Source organism: Sapajus apella, unplaced genomic scaffold, assembly GCF_009761245.1.
Source record: "Sapajus apella isolate SASKATOON/1434 unplaced genomic scaffold, GSC_monkey_1.0 scaffold3, whole genome shotgun sequence".
NCBI classification, from domain to species: Eukaryota; Metazoa; Chordata; class Mammalia; order Primates; family Cebidae; genus Sapajus; species Sapajus apella.
Genome location: NW_022436943.1, coordinates 53262815 through 53279531, shown reverse-complemented (window position 1 = coordinate 53279531; position 16717 = coordinate 53262815). Strand labels below are relative to the sequence as shown.

Genomic DNA, 16717 nt, shown 5'->3' with positions numbered 1-16717 from the left:
GAGCATATGGTGCATACCCGTGGTCCCAGCCACTGGGGAGGCTGAGGTGGGAGGATCGCTTGAGCCCAGGAATTCGAGGCTGCAGTGAACTATCACATCACTGCACTACCTAGCTTGGCTGAAAGAGCCAAATCCTGTCTCAAACAAACCAAAAAAAAGAAAAAAGAAAAGAAAAGACTCAGTACTGAGTATAATGTGAGCACACCCAACCCCCCCGTAGCTGGAGGTGGAGGTGGAAAGACAATAGACGCTTTTGATGTAACCCTTTTGATACCCTGTTGGAGGACAGCAGAAAGATACTTGCGAGAACACGTCTATCTCTACGAGAAATTCGGGCTGAATGCCAAGGTAGTGATAGGATGGGCTTCAGGGCCAGGGGAACAAGGCAGAGAGAATATCCGTTTCCTAGGCACGTCCCGTTAGAGGGAGGAAAACGTGCTCTGTGCCATTCTAGACCAGGATAAAGATGAGGTCTCCCAGAATACCTGAAACTGGACCTATGGCGAGGAGCTTTTTATATATGTGGAAATGTCTGTATTAAATTCAAAGTCCTTGGAGAGCCACTTAGGGTAGCACCGACAGTCCGCACTGTCCCCTCACCCTGCTTTATTTTCCTCTGGCGCAGCGCTTAGCACCATCAGACCCATCAGGTATTTACGGCCTGGGCCCGCTGCCCCTTGCAAGCAGGGATTTTGTCTGGGTTCGCAGCTGCAGCTCCAGGGCCCACAACGGCCCGGGCACTTAGTAGGCCCAGTGATTATCCGAGGGAGGGCTGAACGGGTGCGTGGACCGCACATCCTCCGACTGACCCCGCTGCGAGCTGAGCCGGGCAGGGACTGTCACCATTCCTGAAGTCCAGGTGAGGGGAAAGCCACCCAGGGAAGGGAACCTGGCCGGCCCACAGGTCTGGAGACCGGGGCTCGAGCGGAGCCCTGCCTGACAGGCCGTGACCTTGGGGGCCACCCCGTGCCTCCCCAGGCCGGGTTTCCTCCTGGCACAATGAGGGCGACGGCCCCCAGCCGCAGCGCGCCCCGCGGTGACTTGCCCAAGGTCACCACTGTCCCGGGCCCACGGCGCCCCGGCTCGGGAGGGTACGGGCCAGGCGGGCGCGGGGTTCTGGGGTGGGGGCTGGCGCGGGGCGGTCCTGGGGCACGGCGCGCGCTGACGCCGGGGCCCCGCGATGCGGCGGGGACGGGGCGCGGGGGGAGGCGCGTCGCGAGGCGAGCGTCCTCCTTTTGTGAGAGCGCCGGCGGCTCGGCTTCTCGAAGGTAAACAGCGCTTCCTCTTCCTCCTCGCCGCGCCTCTTCCTTTTATAGTTATTTCTTGCCTGGCACTCGCCCGGGCCGCTGCTGCTGCTGCTGCTGCCGCCGCGGCGGGGGCCGCTCGCAAACCTGTGGCGGTGACGTGAGCCCCGCCAACCCGGAAACGGCGGCGGCGGCGGCACCGGAGGCTCCGAGGCTCCGAGGCTCCTGCGCTCCCGCGCTCCCGCGCCGCGCTTCCCTCGCCCGCCCGCCGGGGCCGCCAGGTACGTGCCGGGGCTCCAAAGGCGCTGCCGCCCGGCCGGTCCGTGCGCGCGCCCCTGGAGCCGATTTGTCCCCGGAGAGGGCGCGGGGTGCGGGGCGCGCGCGTGATGGGTGCGGGGAGAGGCGGGGGTGCCATCCGGGCCGCCGGGCCGGGCGCCGCGGCGGGTAGACACGGGGTGCCGCCGGGGTGGGGGCGTCCGGGCCGGCGGGCGCGGGGGTCCTGGGGGAGGCGCCTCGAGCGCGCGGGGGGCGGCGGGCGGACCGAGGGGAGCGCGCCGCGGGGCCGCCGCCCGGGTCCACCCAGCTGCGGAGCGGCGCGTCTTGCGCCTCGAGGCAGGGGGCGCTCGGGTCGGGGTGGCGGGTCCCGGGCAGACCCTTCCTGCGAGCCAGGTGTCGGCGCGGGTACTGACCCGGGGAGCGGCGCAGGCCCCCGGCCACCTCCCTTCAGGGGCTGGGAAGGCCAGTCGCCTTCGATTTGAGGAACTAGAGGGGGTGAACAAAATCTCCGTTGGCCTCAGGACTTCCTCCTGGGGCAGCCACCCGCCTGTGTTTAAAGAGCACTTCCTCTTCGCCTTTTATCTCTTCACCATCTTTCTTTTGAAATGGAAGTTCAGTGTTAACGGGTGGGTGCCCTTGCAGCCGGCAGAGCTTTTTTGGGGCTGTGGACACAAACACTGGGGTGGGAGAAACCTGTGTGTCCTTTGCAACGTGTGTCCTGTGTCCGGGTTGGAAGGAAGGAGGAACCGAGGGCTGCCCATGCTGGAGCTCCCCGGGGTGTGTCTTCGCTACCCACCTTGCTGCAGGAGGTGGAGGAGTGCAGAGGGAGAGAGTGGGAAACTGGCGCTGCAGGGGAGTGTCATGTGCACTTTGCACCTATGTTTAATGCCTGGCCCTGCCGCTTACTAGCTGTGTGACCTTGGGCAAGTCACTTACCCGCTCTGAGTCTTGGGCTCCCGTCTGTAAAATGGGCTACTGTTGAATGGAACCTTGAGAAAACGACCGTAGATTTCCTGGCCTGGAGGGGGCGCAGTGATAGAAAGTGTCATTGCCAGTCACCTTGAATTTCTGCATCTCCAGCACCTGGAAAGGGTGCCTTGGAGCACGTGGGAGGCATCCCATAGATAACTGTGAGATGAACGGGTGGGCGGTGAATTTTGAGAGGTGAGTCGGTGTGCTTCCACATTTTGGCTTCCTTGCCCTGTGACATCCATCCACGATACCCAGGGAGCCACGTTTTGCCATCTGGGTTGGATGGACTCCTTCCCTCTCTGAGGAGACCATCTTGGGAAAATACTGACTCCGTTGTGAAAAAGGGCTTCATCTCTGACTTTGAGACTCTCCCATTCTTGGAAGATTGCATTGGGGGAAAATCTAAAGAAGGCATCATTTTGATTGCCACTGCCTGATGACTGGCTGAGCCAGGGCTGATGGCTGGGATGGTTTCCCAGGCCTGGGGTTCCTATAATGTGGGGGAAGCCTAAAGAGGTGGCTTTGCTACCTTGGTCAGCAGGCAGAAATGGTCAGCTGGCCTGAGTTTTCTTCCTGGGCAGGCACGTTGGAATTTGCAGTCTAGATCCTTGCTGGGCTCACAGCACCCGGAAAGGCAGCGTGTGTGATGCAGGAGGCTGGAGTGGGTTCTAGCACAGGGAGACTTGGAGATGGCTTTCAGATAAAGGCTTGTCTATGTTTCTGCCCTTCACTTTGGGAGATTTTCAATTAATTTTGCTCTCTCTGACAGCCACCCCTTTGCCTCTTTCAGCTCCCGAAGTCTTCTGGGTACCTCTCTTAGGATCCTGAGCTATGTGGATCCCCCAACTCCCAACCCCATGAAGTGCTATTATTATTTTTATTTCAACAGGACACCCCTCTGTACAGCAACATGCTGCTGTTTGAGCATGTGCAGATTTATTTTGCATGTTTTAAGGACAGGGTCTCACGATATTGCTGAGGCTGAAGTAGTGCAGTGGCGCGATCATGTCTCACTGCAGGCTTGACCTCCCAGACTCAAGCCATCCACCTCAGCCTCCCACGTAGCTGGGACCACAAGTGTGTGCCACCATGCCCAACTAATTTTTTTTTGAGATGGAGTCTCACTTTGTCACCTAGGCTGGAGTGCAGTGGCGCAGTCTCGGCTCACTGCAACTTCCACCTCCCAGGTTCAAGTGATTCTCCTGCCCCAGCCTTCTGAGTAGCTGGGACTATAGGCATGTACCATCATGCCTGGCTAATTTTTGTATTTTTAATAGAAATGGGGTTTCACTGTGTTGGCCAGGCTGGTCTCGAACTCCTGACCTCATGATCCACCCACCTCAGCCTCCCAAAGTTCTGGGATTACAGACCTGAGCCACTGCACCTGGCCAAACTAGTTTTTTAATGTTTTGTAGAGATGGAGTCTCCCTGTGTTGCTCAGGCTGGTCTCAAACTACTGGATTCAAGGGATCCTCCCTGCCTTGGCCTCCCAAAGTGCTCAGATTACAGGTGTGAGCCACTGTGCCCGGCCCAGATTCATTTTGAATGAATGAGCTGTGGAGTGGCCAGGATTACCTGTAAAGGAGGGCTAGGGTGTCATTTTCCTGAGAGTTAGAGAGTGCAGGACTTGGCCCCCAGACCCTTTAGTTAGGAAGGGGCAGATTGAGGGTCCTCACCTAGTCTTCGGCCTGAAGAGCTCACGTTGCTTCTTGCAGACCCTGAGTGGTCTTTGTGCTTCCTCTGGCACATGACCTGCTGCCTGGCACATGCAGGAAACAGTACGTGTCTTTTGACAGAATGAGCAGAAGCATGATGGGTTCTCCTTGGCTCTTTGAGGATGTACCTTCTTTTTCCATCTCAAGGGCAGTGCACTGGCCTGCACTTGGCCTTGAAATGGTTCTCCCGGGGTTCCCTATGTGGATTCCTGGTCCCTGACAGCTCTTGCATCAGGATCCAGAGACCCAAGCACAGAAAGGACGCCCTAGGGACGCCAGTGCCAGGAGGTTGTGGCTTCAGCCGTGCTCAGCATTACTGCCATCTCTTTAATTGAAGAGACCACCATTCATGTGGCTTTGGCGGTCTGGGACTTGGCTGTCTTCAGTGAAGTCGTCCGCCAGTGAGCATTATAAAGGCAGTGTTTTAAGTCTGAATTTTATCAGCTACACCTTCACTGTCTCTTGGCTATGAGAGGTCACTACATTCTTGGAACCCTCTTTTCTCCATTTCTAAACAGGCAAAAGAATCCCCACCCCATTGGTCTCCTGGGGCGCCTAAGTAAGAGAGTGAGATCCAAATTCACACCTCGGTTTTCTTTCTTACTGCTCGCGTGCATGGAACCAAGTTTTTTCCCTTCTTGGAGCCTTGGTGTTCTCATCTGTAAAATGGGCACATATGTTATGGGGTCGTGTTGCTCACGGCAGTAGCGTAAGTGAAGCCCTTAGCATAGGCCCATGTTCCCATTGCACACCCCATATAATGGCGATCACCACCTATGATTATTGTTATCATCACCAACAACAGAATAATCACAGTCTCCTCAGCAAGCGTATAGGCATTCAAAGGCCAGATTCATCTCTCTGTTTTAGCTTGAATTGGAGCTTCTAGAAAGAAGTAAATTGGGGTGGGAGGAGTGAAGGGTTTTTTTTTTTCCCTTCCCTAAAGGGGATACTTGATAAAGGCCTGTTGAAGACAGATGCCTTGTGATCTTGCTTTTCGTTCATTTCTCAGGATGAGGGCTACCCCCCCACCCCTGTTTTTCTGTCTCTCTTGTAAAGGCAACTCTTGATGTGCCTGTGACACTCATTTCCTATCTTCTTATAAACTTCGCATCGACTCCTTCCTGCATTCAGCTGAGATTTTCCTTTTCGGGGCTCTCCAATGGAGCAAGTCCTTTTGCTTCAGTAGAACTTTGGCAATTAAGTCTTTCATAGTCTTAAAAGGGGGGTGATTGGCCTCCACAGGCTGAAAGAAAGGCAACTTTGTTAGACTAGGATGCATGAGGTTAAGAGCAATTTTTTTTCCCGTCTCCTTTTCTTCTAGAGGCCGTGAAGCCTTCGGGTCCCGACAGCCTGGGTTCGCATCCTGGCCCTGCCACTCACCAGCTCTGTGGCTTTGGCCAAGATACTTCCTTTCTCTTCTTTTTTCTCTTCATCTTTCAAATGAGGACTAATAGTCGCCACCTGGAAGTGTTGTTGTGACGAGCATCCCAGAGGTTGCATGGGAAGTGCACAGCAGACAGCATGGCACCTGGCAGGTGCTCAGCAATGTCTGTGTCTTCCCTCGGCTGCCGGTGCTTTCTGTGCCTCCCCTGGTCCCAGCATCTGTCTCCCCATCCATCGACAGAGCTTCCGTTTCCTTTGGGAATTGAGCCCTTGGCTGGCAGGTCATTCCTAGATTACAGAGGGAGCCTCCAAGCTTTATGAAGTCCAAGTGTGCTGTTTTAAACCAATTGTGGACTTTTGTGTGGCGCTTCCGCTGAGTGGAAAGATAAGCGTACGAGAGCTTGTCGAGAAGAGTAGACGGGCGAGTCATGGAGCTTACATTCTGTCCCATTGATTTTTTTTTTTCCTCCTTTTTGAGGACTTACTAGCTGCCATCTGCTCCTTGAACATCGTGTTCATAAATATATAAATAATCGAAGTTGACGAGGAGGTTTGCTTAAAGAAGTGTTGCTGAGAGTGATTTTTTATAAATATTTAAGATAATCTGAAATCATTAAATGAATTGCAGGGTTTATTAAAAAACTGAAGATGCGTTTTGGAAGGGATCCTTTTTTTACAAGCTGAATAAATGTCAAGAGTAGAAAAATGAGGGAAGAGAGCTTTCTGAGCGTGGACATGGGACCCGTGCGGGTGAGTGGGCAGCCAGTCTGTCTGTCTCTGCCAGGCCTCACTGTTTTTTTTTTTTTTTTAAATTTTTACTTTTTGAGATGGAGTCTCACTCTGTTGCCCAGGCTGGAGTACAGTGGCGCAATCTTGGCTCACTGCGACCTCTGCCTCCTGGGTTCAAGTGATTCTTCTGCCCCAGCCTCCTGAGTAGCTGGGATTACAGGCACATACCACCACACCTGGCTAATTTATATATTTTTAGTAGAGACGGGGTTTCTCCATATTGGCCAGGCTGGTCTTGAACTCCTGAGCTCAGGTGATCCACTTGCCTTGGCCTCCCAACATGTTGGGGTTACAGGCATGAACCACTGCGCCTGACCACCTCAGTGTTCTTTTTTTTCTTACTTTCTTTTTTTTTTTTTTTGATTGAGACAGAGTCTCACTCTGTCACCAGGCTGGAGTGCAGTGGCGTTATTTTGACTCACTGCAACCTCTGCCTTCTGGGTTCAAGTGATTCTCCTGCCTCAGCCTCCCGAGTAGCTGGGACTACAGGCGCACACCACCATGCCTAGCAAATTTTTGTATTTGTAGTAGAGATGGGGTTTCACCATGTTGGCCAGGATGGTCTTGATCTCTTGGACCTCATGTTCCGCTCGCCTCAGCCTCCCAAAGTGCTGGGATTACAGGTGTGAGCCACCACGTCTGGCCTCCTCAGCCTTATTGAAAGCTGCCTGGGCTTCCTTGAGAGCTGGAGAGGGCCAGTGAGTGATGTGTGCCGGGAGTCACTCCGGGCACTACTCATTTCAGATTCTGCTTGTGACAGTCAGTGGCGAGGCTTCTAGAAGGTTCCTAAGGCAGATCTCCTTGGTTAATGATGGGCTGTGTTTTAGTGAGCCCTGCTAAGCTCACAATTCTGGAGGCTTCTAGGTGCTAAAAGCAAGGGAGGGAGGAGTTGGAGGAGTTTTCCAAACTTGAGTGTGCTGCGTATCATGAGGGAATTGCCTTGGAGGTTCTGAGCAGGCACTGGGGTGGGTTGAGATGCTGCATTTTGAACACCTTTGCACATGATGTGATGCCTCTGGGTTGTGGACCACACTTTGAGTGCAGTGGGCCGGGAGATCATCCAACCTGACCTTCTTCCCATCATTCATTCAGGAGCCAGGCTGACACTGACGGTGCAGATCTGTATATGATGCTGGAGGTTCCCGAGGTAGCTTAGTGGAGGAGGCAGACATGCAAAGCACACATATAACAAAGTGACGAAGGCCTAGGACGGACCTCAGGACAGGCTACAGTGGAAACAGGAAAGAGTGGTAGAGAGACTGCTTCTGTCTGCCAGCAGGTGCTGAATAAGCCGGGAAGGTGCTGTGATCTGTTGAGATGGGGAGGGGAGGAGGAGAGGCAGCGTGAGCTGAACAGCTCCCCCATGTGATGGTGGCCTGGAAGGACTGATCAGAAACTCCATGCTCAGAGTCTCAGGCCTAAGCATCCAGTACTCTAATTTTAACACACAAGGGAACTGGGACCCCCCAGGGGGAAGCATCTGACCAAGAGGCACAGTCAGGACTGGAACCTGGGCCGCTGGCTCCTGAGCCTGGTTTTTGCTCACCGCTCCACAGTGCCTGCCATCTGCATCCATTGCTATGTTTAGCAGTAAGGCTGTGAGAACAGGAGAATGCTGAGGACTGGAGTCCTTCCCTAGTTCAGAATGTATTTCTGCCCTTGATCTTCTTTCAGCAGAGTACTAAGCACCTAAATCCGCAGTGGAAAAGAAGGCCTAACATGGGAAAGTGAGAGCTTTGAAATCAACATAAACCATGCAAGAGACTAATCCTTTCTCTGTCTTTTCCCCCTCCTAGCAGGAGCATCCTTTGATAAGAAGGTGGGGGAAGGACAGTGAGGGCCCCGTTGTGCAGAGGAGTTAAGGATGGGACAGGCTTGGGTAGTAGGAGGAAGAAAAGCTCCATTCTTTCCTCATCTGCCTAATAGAGTCTCCTGTCACTGGCTGTGTCTGGCCGCTTTGAGCTCTTTGGAATTTACATCCAGTGCTCACTCAACAAAGCCTATTGTATGGCAGGGCTGATGGAGCCCTGGCCCTGCTTCTTAGCACTGCATGACTTTGGGCAGATCACATCCACTGCAGAACCAGAATTGTCATTGATGAAGCTGGGCTACTATCACCTGCTTCCCTGGAATGTTTGGAGGATTGGGTAGGATAATGTGTATCAAAGCATCTAGCATAGCCTCTAGCAGAAGCCCTCCATATACACACCCTTCCTGTGGGACATAGTCACAGGTGGTGAGAGCTGTCTAATTTGTCCAGGGCTATCCTTCTGGCAGAGATGGGATCTGAATTTAATGCAGGGGGACCATTCTTCAAGATGCTTTCAAAATGCTCAGGGGCCTCTATGAAAAGTGAAACACTTTGCAATGTTGGTGGTTGGCACCTTTGAAAAAGGACAGTGGCAGGTTGCAAAGCAAGGACCTTGGAGCCAAGGAGGTCTTTGATTCAGACTCGACTCCCTAACTGTGAAGTTTTTTGCACATTGCATAACTTCTCTTGGCATCTCAGGGTCTGTTTTCCAGCTTGTTGTGGTTCTTAGGTTAGAAAATGTCCGAATATACTTATGTCAGGTATATATCAATGGGTGCTCAATAATTGGAGTCCCTGGTCTACAGAGTCTCAGTGCTGGGACTCAGGGAGAGGAACATGTAGACTAAGGGGAGTTTCTTTACCAGTCCCAGCTTTGCTCAAAACCAGAGTTGAAGTAGAATGCAGAAGACGATGTGGAAGTGAAACTTGGGTAATAACTTCCTAAAATGTCTGCTCTGCTCCTGAACTCTGGTTTTGTGTATTGCCCTCTGCTCCTGGGACACCAGAGACCAACCAGTGTGTAGACAGATCAAACAGGCTTGCAAATGAAAGAATCAAATGGGGATTTCTATGTATTCTGAAAGGTAGTATTTTATAGTCATTCCTAAACATGGCTTCATAACTCTCAAGTTTTCAGGTCTTGAGGGAGGAGTGAGACGCATCCTGCCATTCAACAACAGAACAGATGCAGAGTGAGCACCTACTGTGTCCTAGGCCCTGTGATGGATCCACGTGGGGAGTGATACTGTGTGCCCCACGGCCACCCCACACATGTCCCCTGAGGCCTGAGCAGCTTGGAGAATGAAGGAGTTTGGGTTTATTTCTTTGGGTTAACTCAAACTCAGCCCTGCGAGGCCCATTCTTCTCACTCAGGAATTGGAGAAGCTTTTCTGAGGGGCTTGGAATGGGGCGGCAGAGACAGTCAACAGACACCGTGAATGACAGGCCAGGGGGTTGATGGTGGTGAGTGGAGCAGGAGGTAGGGAGTAAGGTCACTTTTCTAGACTGTGTGTGGGGGCAGTTATGGCCCTGGCAGAAAGCACGTCTATTTTTTTTTTGAGACAGAGTCTTACTCCTTCACCCAGGCTGGAGTACAATGGCATGATCTCGGCTCACTGCAATCTCCGCCTCCCTGGTTCAAGTGATTCTCCTGCCTCAGCCTCCTGAGTAGCTGGGACTACAGGCATGTGCCACCACACCTGGCTAATTTTTATACTTTTAGTAGAGACGGGGTTTCACCTTGTTGGGCAGCGTCTAGTCTCAAACTCCTGACCTCAGATCATCTGCCCGCCTTGGCCTCCTAAAGTGCTGGGAGTTTAGGCGTGAGCCATCATGCCTGGCCTGAAAGCCCCTCTTAACAGGGCTCCCATCAGTGTCACGTGGTGGGTTTCTGTGTTTTTTTTTTTTTTTTTTTGGTCTCCTGTATGGCAACATGAACTTTCTGTTTATGGAACATGGAGCAGGTGTCATGTGTCATGTCCTTTTTTTTTTCTTCTTTTGGAGACAGAGATTCGTTCTTGTTGCCTAGGCTGGAGTGCAATGGTGCGATCTCGGCTCACAAAACTTCTGCCTCCCAGGTTCAAACAATTCTCCTGTCTCGGCCTCCCAAGTAGCTGGGATTATAGGCATGCACCAGCATGCCCAGCTAATTTTGTATTTTTGGTAGAGACAGGGTGTCACCATGTTGGCCAGGATGATCTCGAACTCCTGACCTCAGGTGATCCACTCGCCTCAGCCTCCCAAAGTGCTAGGATTGCAGGCATGAGCCACCGCGCCTGGCCGTGTTATGTACTTTGCATATTTTATTTCTTACTTCCATGGTAACTGTGTGGCAGGTGATATTATTTCCACTTTACAGATGAGGAAACTGAGAAAACATGAAGGCTAATAAAAAGCAGAGCTGGAATTCACACGTACCAGGTGAGCTTCAGCGCCCACCTCCTGCTTTTACTGCCTCCTTCCGGTGAACCTCAAATGTAACTGGAAAAGTCTGTGAATGGAGTCGTCTAGCCAAGAGCAGACGCTGCTCCTGTGGGCCCTGCTAGGAGAGGGCAGGGATTTTCTCAGTGGGCATCTCATAACGATGGGCATCTCAGCAGCCCTCAGGGCCAAGAACCACCTACTGCAAACTCATCAGCCAAGGAAGCTCAGAATTTATAATTGCGGTTGTAAGCAGATTCTTTGAGCTAATTTGAGCGGTGAGGTTTTGGTAAAGTTAGTGTGAAATGACTCAGACTAATAATCTACCTCTTGATGCATTTGGTGTTGGGATTTGTAGCACTTTGCATGGTCTGCATACATGCACTCCCCATGAGAAAGAGATGTTGGGGAAAGAAAGGTCCTGAGACCTTACACTGTAGGGGATTGAATTTGAAAGGAAAATTTCAATGATTGGATACTGGTCCATGTAGACTTGAGAAAATAAGGTGCATGTAGGATTTATACGTCTGCTTTCAGCGTTCCCCCACCCATTTTCTATATGTGACCCTGCCAGCATAGTCTATGCCCGTGTTCCCTCTTCTGCAGTACTTCTTTCTTTCTTTCTTTTTTGAGATGGAGTCTTGCCCTGTTGTCAGGCTGGAGTGCAGTGGCACCATCTCGGCTCACTGCAACCTCCGCCTCCCGGGTTCAAGTGATTCTCCTGCCTCAGCCTCCCGAGTAGCTGGGACTACAGACATCTGCCACCATGCTCAGCTAATTTTTGTATTTTTAGTAGAGATGGGGTTTCACCATGTTGACCAGGATGGTCTCGATCTCTTGACCTTGTGATTTGCCCCCCATTGGCCTCCGAAAGTGCTGGGATTACAGGTGTGAGCCATTGAGCCTGGGCTCTTCTGCAGTATTTCTTTTATCTGCTCATACCTGGGTGGCTTATGCTTCCTGGGTGGAAAGGTCCAGATATATATATATATGTATATATGTATATATATGTATATATAAAATACATATATACACACACACACGTGTATATATGTGTATGTATACATAGATATGTATGTGTGTGTGTATATATATATATGTGTATATATTTTTTTTGAGATGAGAGTCTTGCTACGTTGCTCAAGCTGGACTCAATCTCCTGGGTTCAAGTGATCCTCCCACCTCAGCCTTCCAAGTAGATTAGACTATAGGTGCACACCGCTGTATCCGGCAAGCGAGAGTCTTTTTTTTTTTTTTTTTTTTTTTTTTTTTTTGAGACAGAGTCTTGCTTTATCGTTCAAGCTGGAATATGGTGGCGTGATCTTGGCTCACTGCAACCTCAGCCTCCTGGGTTCAAGCAATTATCATACCTCAGCCTCCCAAGTAGCTGGAATCATAGGTGTGCACTACCACGCCTGGCTAATTTTTGTATTTTTAGTAGAGACAGGGTTTTACCATGTTGGCCAGGCCAGTCTCAAACTCCAGACCTCAAGTGACCTGCCTGTCTTGGCCTCCCAAAGCGCTGGGATTATGGGTGTGAGCCACCATGCGGGACCCCAGCTTTTAATCTTTAAGGCACAGATCTGGGGATGGAGCTGTGAAAGAGGAAGCATCTTCCAGCTAGAGGTGACCCACCCAGGGGCCCCATCACCCTAGATGCTGAGGTCAGTATCCCACACGGTGTAACCTCTTGCTAGAATCTCGCCTGTGGGGCTCTGATTCCAGTCCAAGGTGGAAGGCTGTTCAGAGGCAACTGAGGTTCAGCGAGGTGACGTGTGTTGCCCATTACCACACAAGAGTGTGACAGTCATCTAGGTCACTCCTCATTTAGAGAAGGAGGGAGCAGGCCAGGCACGTGAAAGCCCTCTATGGGACCCAGCAGTGAGGGGGTGAGTTCTCTTGACCAGATAGCCTGTCCCTGGGAGGCAGCTTGTGAAGCCACAAGGCCCTGCTTTGGTACCCACCAGCCTGGGTCCCGGTTTCCTGTTCTGATCTGAGCTGGGCTGGTTTTCTGCTTTTTCTAACAGACAGACACATGCCCCCAAGACCTAAAAGCACCAAAGGAGAAGAAGCTGCTGAACAGAGTCACATCTTCATGGTGAAGTTCAGAAGTCAGCACAGTACGCAAAAAAAAAAAAAAAAAAAAAAAAATCTTGACAGTCTCCCAGGTTGCTCCTGAAGGCTGGTTTTCCATGCACTGGTCTTGTGTGTGCGGTGCTGTACGGGGACGTCAGTGAGTCAGTGCATAAGCGGAATAGCAGTAGAGAATATTCGATAAAGTACAATGCATAATATACAAAAAATAAGAAACGGAGTGCTATAGCTCCTTTAGAATTTGTCCTGCAGGCTTTCCATTTTCCCCATGCTAAAAACAAAGCAAAACAAACAAACAAAACCCACAGAAACAAATGCAGGCCAGGTGCAATGGCTCACACCTGTAATCCCAGCACTTTGGGAGGCTGAGGTGGGCGAATCATGAAGTCAAGAGATCGAGACCATCCTGGCCAACATGGTGAAACCCTGTCTCTACTATAAATACAAAAATTAGCTGGGCATGGTGGTGCACGCCTATAGTCCCAACTACTCGGGAGGCTGAGTCAGGAGAATCGCTTGAACCCAGGAGGTGGAGGTTGTAGTGAGTTGAGATCGCGCCACTGTACTCCAGCCTGGCAACAGAGAGAGATTCAGTCTCAAAAAAAAAAAAAAAAAGAAACAAATACAAATAAATACAATAGGCAAAATACACCTTTACATTATTTAAAGTTTTTAAAATGGAAAGAGGAAAGCATTTGGCCCTTTGAGTTCAGCTGAATTTGGCTCAGTTAATCGAGGGTATGGCTGGGGGTGGTGGTGCACACCTGCCGTCCCAGCTACTCGGGAGGCTGAGGCAGAAGAATTGCTTGAACCTGGAGGCGGAAGTTGCAATGAGCCAAGATTGTGCCATTGCACTCCAGCCTGGGCGACAGAGTGAGACTCCGTTTCAATAAAAAAAAAAAGGAGTTATTTTCAGGGAAAGGTAAGATGAATGAGAGCCACTGATGAACAGTTGCCAAGTGTTTTCTGTTTGGGGACTTTATGTTATTTCCAAAGCAAAATGAACTTTGGTTCAGAAGCTGTGTTCAGTGTGTTCTTAATGGAAGATGAGTGACCTTCTGTCTCCAAGCACCTGAGTAATCTCTCTGCTCCTGCCTCCGGCACATCCAGGGAGTGAGGTGCAGCGGGTGTGCCCGACCTCTCTTTGGGAGAGGGACCACTTTTCAGAACCCTCTTCCTGTGCTTTGTGGTGGGAGGCAGGGGCAGAAGAAAAGGATACATCTGTCTCTGAGAAACCCATACGGAGCAGACAGACAAAGGCACCTCAGCGGGTGGCTGAGCTATAACCGTTTATGTGATTGCAAATTTCCAGACAGACTCTTGTAGTGTCTAAAATGCCGTTTTCTTTTGAGCCCTATGTCTGTGATGCAGCCCACTATCACCTTTGCCTGTGTTTTGGAAGGGTTCGGATTCAATGCTCCTCAGCCATTTTTTAAAGGGAGGCACCAAATATAGAAAGTACCTAGTAGGTAGGTACCAGACATATGTTTGATGAATGAGTATATGAGTTAATTTTCTACTTTGGGTGGACAATTGAATTTTTTAATTATTATTACATTTTTTTTTTCTTTTAGAGACAGGGTCTTGCTCTGTTGTCCAGGCTAGAGTGCAGTGGTACGATCATGGCTCACTGCAGCCTCTAACTCCTGATCTCCGGGGATCCTCCCACCTTGGCCTCCCAAACAGCTGGGACTACAGGCTCTCTCCACTGTGCCTGGCTGATAATTTAAATTGACGTATTTATTAATTATTTTATTTTATTTTGAAACAGAGTCTTGCTCTGTCACCCAGGCTGGAGTGCAGTGGCGCAATCTTGGCTCACTTCAACCTCCACCTCCTGGGTTTAAGTGATCCTCGTGCCTCAGCCTCTCAGTAGCTGGGACTACAGGTGTAGCCCATCATGCCTGGCTAATTTTTGTATTTTTAGTAGAGACGGGTTTCACCATGTTGGCCAGGCTGGCCAAGTGATCTGCTTGCCTCAGCCTCCCAAAGTGCTGGGATTACAGATGTGAGTTGCTGCGCCTGGCCTAAATTGTCATCTTTAAAAATATTCGTTTCATGCCCTGAATTTACCACTTTGATATGTGTATATAAGTATTTCTGTGATTAGATGCAAAAGGGGGACATGTCTTAGCATCTCAAGTAGGTATTTATTGAATGTCCAGAAAATTCCTAGGTTTGCCCATGGTCTTCCCCGTCTCTGTCCCTTACCCCACCTTTTCCTGTCCTCACCTCTGGGCTCTCTGCTCCTCAGCACCTTGGAGAGGAAGTGATAAGTTAGTCAGCTGCCATGGCTGAAGGAGTGAAGAATGAACCCAGTTACTTGCTGAGCGGGGCCCTGGGCTCAACAAGCTGAGTCATGCTGAGTCATACAGGCTCCTTGTCCTTATAGTTTCAAGGGTCAGAGGAGGAAAATGAAGGACTAAAATACAAGGGGGATGCAGTAAGAGTAGAGGTTTCTGCTGGGTGTGCATCATCTCATTTAATCCTCATCAAAACCTTGTGAGAGGCTGGGTGCCGTGGCTGATACCTATAATCCCAACACTTTGGGAGGCGGAGGCGGGAGGATTGCTTGAGCCCAAGAGGTCCAGAAGAGCCTGGGCAACATCAGGAGACCCTCATCTCTACAAAAAATTTAAAAAAAAATCTTGGTGTGGTGACACTCACCTGTAGTCCCAGCTCTTCGGGAGGCTGAAGTGGGAGGATTGCATGAGACGGGAGGCTGAGGCTTCAGGGAGCCATGATCACGCCACTGCACTCTACGCTGGGCAATGGAGTGAGACCCTGTCTCCAACATATTAAAAATACAAAAGCTCAAAGCCTTGAGGGAGATTCCATTCAACTCAGCCTGTCTGCGAGGGAGGCCCACCAGGCAGGAAGCAATTCTGGTAAAACGTTCAGTCCTGGGAGGAGTTGAAGCCTGTGGCAGCTCCAAAGTTTTCATCACCTGAGGGTGTCAATTGCATCTGCCCCTTGGGTGGTGCTGGGTACACATGGGCCGTGCCTCTGCACTGTGTCACCAGCCCTGCCATGTACTCCTCTGTGTCGCTGGCGGGTCGTGTCACTTGTCTGAGCCTTCCTTCCCTTCCCTGTGCACAGGGATCCCAAGTTGGGCCTGGTGAGGATGCGGTTCAGCGTGTGTCAAGTTGCAGGCCCTGATGACTAAGGTCAGCTCCTCCCCACTGGCCGTACCTCGAGGGCGCTGTCACCTTGCAGCTCTCTCAGAGGAGTGTGGCTGCCTGCTGGGCAGCAGCTGGGTTCTCTGCCAGTCTCTCCCGGCTCCTCTGCCCCTCCTGCCTCCCACCACCCATGTTATTCTGAGCGCATGGGACAATTCCTCTGTTAGGGTGAATAATTGAGCATTAACTCTAGGAACAGACGACTATGAATAGATGTGAGGGAAGAATGCATTTTGCCAAGTTTGAGCTGAGCTGAGGATTGTCAGCGCTGAATTAAAGATGAGCTTCCTGGCTCTCTGTTCTACTTAGCATTGATCAAGCACCATGTCTTGAATTTTCAAAAAAAGAAGAAAAGAAGAAGGAGAAGAAAACATTCAGAAAGGGGTTTATATGATAGAAAACCAAGTACAATAAGAGCACCTTATTATCCATAGAATATTTGGCATTTAAACTTTGACCTTGCTCCACTAAACACAGCTGGGCCCAGGACGGGGTTGTTTTCTGGTTTAGATCCACAGGCCAGGCTAGCAGTAGGCCTTACTCCAAGAGTGTTTGTAGAGTGTATACTTTTCTTTTAGAAAATCGAAGCCCAGGCCGGGCGCGGTGGCTCACGCCTGTAATCCCAGCACTTTGGGAGGCCGAGGCGGGTGGATCATGAGGTCAAGAGATCGAGACCATCCTGGTCAACGTGGTGAAACCCCGTCTCCACTAAAAAACTACAAAAAATTCAGCTGGGCATGGTGGCACGTGCCTGTAATCCCAGCTACTCAGGAGCCTGAGGCAGGAGAATTGCCTGAACCCAGGAGGCAGAGGTTGCGGTGAGCCGAGATC

At 51.0% G+C, this 16717-nt stretch overlaps 1 protein-coding gene across 30 annotated transcripts in view; it reads left to right on the top strand.

Annotated features, from left to right (window-relative positions):
- The first annotated feature begins 751 nt into the window (after positions 1-751).
- The window catches only part of CYRIB (CYFIP related Rac1 interactor B), a 170890-nt gene continuing 154924 nt past the window's right edge, over positions 752-16717 (top strand). For 13 of the 30 annotated variants that reach the window (XM_032253652.1, XM_032253469.1, XM_032253559.1 and 10 more), the window contains exon 1: positions 1183-1268. The gene's annotated coding sequence lies outside the window, so the exon portion shown is untranslated. Of the gene's footprint in view, positions 860-1182; positions 1526-16717 lie in introns of those variants that run through there. The other 17 variants (XM_032253649.1, XM_032253553.1, XM_032253545.1 and 14 more) reach the window with 8 other exon arrangements.